This window comes from Mastomys coucha, unplaced genomic scaffold (genome assembly GCF_008632895.1).
Source record: "Mastomys coucha isolate ucsf_1 unplaced genomic scaffold, UCSF_Mcou_1 pScaffold22, whole genome shotgun sequence".
Taxonomy (NCBI): Eukaryota; Metazoa; Chordata; class Mammalia; order Rodentia; family Muridae; genus Mastomys; species Mastomys coucha.
In genome coordinates, this window is record NW_022196905.1 from 125,329,247 (window position 1) to 125,332,958 (window position 3,712).

The 3,712-nt window shown below is 44.4% G+C and overlaps 1 protein-coding gene across 6 annotated transcripts in view; it reads right to left on the reverse strand.

Annotated features, from left to right (window-relative positions):
- The window catches only part of Auts2 (activator of transcription and developmental regulator AUTS2), a 1,106,086-nt gene that overhangs the window by 23,329 nt on the left and 1,079,045 nt on the right, over window positions 1–3,712 (reverse strand). The window lies entirely within an intron of this gene.

A 3,712-nucleotide genomic window follows, 5' to 3' on the forward strand; every position in this document is an offset into this window, starting at 1 on the left:
CAGGGTCTCTCTGAACATGGAGAGCCCTGGCTAACTAAGCCTATAGACACGGGATCCTTTCTTCTCTGTCTCCACAGAGCTGGGACTAGTAAGTACACCACTGGACTGGGAGAGGATGGTGGGGAGGGAGAAAGAGCTGGGATGGAAGACCAAGAGCAGCCCACATAACAAAGGAACTCCTTATCCTTATGGGTTAGTGAGATGGAGTGTCTGAGCTGGCCGGCCGTAGGGCTTGTGTGTGAGTTTAGCTCATTAGTGAAGGTACTAGATAGGGCCTGAGGCTCTAGTTTGGGGCTGGAGTGGTGGCTCAGCAGTTAAGGGTGCTTGCTGTTCTTGGAGGTGAGCTGGGTTCAATCCCCACATCACAAGGCTCACAACTGCCTAGAACTCCGGGGGGGGGGGGGGGGGGGCGGTGATCAGGTGCCTTAAGGCTCCTTGGGCACTTCATTTACATGCACACACAAAGACACACGATTTAAAGAAAAAAAATTAATCTTATAAAAAGAGCTAGAATTTAGACGATTAATCGTATTGTCTCACCCTACCAAGGGGTGTGCCAGGAACTCAGCAGCTTAGGCAAGGTGCTCGATAAGAAGAAGCAGGGCTGGAGAGATGGGTCAGCAGTTAAGAGCACAGACTGCTCTTCCAGAGGTCCTGAGTTCAATTCCCAGCAACCACATGGTGGCTCACAACTATCTGTAGTGGGATCTGATGCCCTCTTCTGGTGTGTCTGAAGACAGCAACAGTATACTCATATACATAAAATAAATAAATAAATCTTTAAAAAAAAAAGTAAGATGCAGGTGATCCCCACTTTAGGATCTAAGAAGCTACATGGGCAACTTTTGCCCTCAACCCCTCTTCCCTGTTGACCTACACCACTAATGGTTTTCTTTTATTATTCTCATTTCTTTTATTATTCTGTGCTTTATCACCGAACACTGAAAGAAACACTTAAGTCCACGATCATTATAATGTCTACGTGAGTTGCATCTTTCAGGAAGGCTGGCTGGGTTGTTCGGACACTAAGATACCCGGCTATCCTAAGTGGTAGGCAATAATGAGAAACTGTACTTAGCAATCACTTATTAGTGATGGACAAAAATGGGACGAGAGAACCTAAATTAGGGATGACATAAGATTTCCTAACTGCTGTTCTTCCAAACCCCATCTCCATACTTAAATATCACTAATAATATTAACAGCATGGCTAGACATTTGTCTTCTGAATCAACAGTAACAAAAAACACAGTGTACTACAAAGAGAACAGTTACTAATGCCTTGTGAGATTTTTAAAAATTGTAGGTTTTCGTGTTTGTTTGTGGTTGGTTTCTTTTGAGATAAGGGCTCTTGCTATGTAACCCTGGCTGGCCAGAAACTTGTTTGCAGTGTAGACCAGGCTGGCCTTGAACCCAAAGATCTGCTTGCTTCAGCCTTACAAGTACTGAGCCTGAAGGTATGCACCACTGTGCTCAGCTATAGGAGTTATTTTCTTTTTAAAGAATTAGAAATGTATATTTATTATATATAATGTATTTATTTGTCTGTCTATGTGTGGGTCAATGTCTGTCTATCTGTGTGTGGGCACATGTGGAAGTCAGAGGGCAACCTGCAGGAGTCAGTTCTCTCCTTCCACCATGTTGGCTCATCGGGCAAAGCTCAATTCCCCAGGCTTAGTGTCATGTGGCTTTACTTCCTAAACTGCTTTCTCAGCCTCTAGTGGCTTTTGAAACTTATTTACTTGTGTGTGTGTGTGTGTGGTGTGATTGCATGTACACACAGATGTTACAAGTCACAAAGGTGAAGGTCAGAAGGCAACTTGTAAGAGTCTCTCCCTTGTACCTTGTGGGTTCTAGGGATGGAACTCAGGGTCGGTGGTTAGTGCCTTTATCCACTGAGCCATGGACTAGTCCTTATTTTCTTTAAGAAGCTACAATCTGTAAGGATTCCTCACATTAGAAGTTAACTCGTTGGGGAGCCGGGAGAGAAGCTCAAGTTGAGGCACGGAGCTTGCCTACAAGGAGAAGTGTGGAAAGAAGACTAGAGAGCCAGAGAAAGGAAGAAAAGCAATCAGCTGCTGTACAACTAACAATTAAGCTGCAGTTGTTAACAGCCTGATTTGCATACATATGAAGAACTCCGCTAATGAACAGCAATCTACATATTCAATCAGGGAGATGGCCTGGAAAGGCTTATTTCAACAGCGAGAGACACGTTCTTGCCCAGATGTAGTTTGTGGTGTGATTGGATAATTGCAAGTGAGGGAAATAGTCTAATTTATTAAATGACCTACCAGTCTGCTTGGGGACGCACTGGAGATTTGTCTCAACCTAGTGGGGCCAGACCGGGGTCTGAAGGATTACTGAGGACCAAGGAAAGGAGTCTAAAATTCGCCACCACTTGCTTCAGCCATTATAAAAGCCCTGTGTACATAGACCCTGGCATTTAAGCTGCAGTTCTGCGCACGTGAGGGTGATTTCAAAGACATAGCATCTGACCCCCAATGCCTTTTTAATTTCTCTCCTTGTTTCTGCTTTTTATGGCAACACAACTTTGAAAAAGCAATGTGTTCAATCCAGGAAACTCTGATCTCAAACTGGTGCTTTAGCTTAAGAATGGGCATGGGAGGTGGGAAGGGGGCAGACACCAAACCACACAGCACAATAGCTCAGCTAAGTATGGATGGCCACTGGAGAATAATATTTCACTTTAAAAATTAGCATTTAAGCAAAATAAGGGCTTTAAATACTATTTCCTATTCTTTTGATGTGATTGTGATTGAACCTAGAGACTTGTGTATGCCAGACAAGTGGTATATGTCTGAACTACTCCCCCAGCCCCTCACTGGGGGATTCTAGGCAGGGGCTCTACCACTGAGCCACGCCCCCAGCCCCTCCCTGGGGGATTCTAGGCAGGGGCTCTACCACTGAGCCACACTCCCAGCCCCTCACTGAGGGAGTCTAGGGAGGTACTCTACTACTGAGCCACGCCTCTTGTTTAGATCTTTTAAAGGTAAAGTGCTGTCAAATTACTTTGGAATATTGACCTTCATGTATAACACAGCCTGTGTTGACTTGAGTATTTATAGAAAATAATTTAATTCTTACTATGAATAAAAGATGAATAAATTTCAAGGGGTAGGGTAGCTTAGTGGTTAAGAGTACTTGTTACTCTTGCACAGGACCTAGGATTGGTCCCAAGCACCCATATGGTGACTCAGAACCATCTCTAATTCCAGTTCTAGGAGATCTGACCCCTCTCTGGAGTAGCACCAAGCATGCACATGAAGCACATATATACATGTGGGCAAAATGTTCTGGGATGAGCAGAGAGGGAGAGAGAACACAAATAAAGTGAGCTTCTGACCCATCATCTGCAGGCATACCATGTGCACAGTTGCACAGTTGATGCAGCGAAGGAGAGAGAGTAAACAGACTAAAGGAACAGAAAACAACTTCAGTCTGGGAATGTTTAGCCCCCTTTACCACTAAGATCAACCAGCACCTCAACTTCACACGTGTGTTTGTAATGCATGCCTCAAAGGCAAGTTGGCATTCTCTACCAGACACTTAATGTTTAGTAGCATTTTCCCAAAGACATACCCTTTTCTTCTGTTGTTTCGCCATTGGTAAGCTGCTCTACTCCCACTAATAACCCTTCACTTACGTTCCTTGTAACCTTAGTTAAGATCAATGGTTTCGGGGGGGGGGG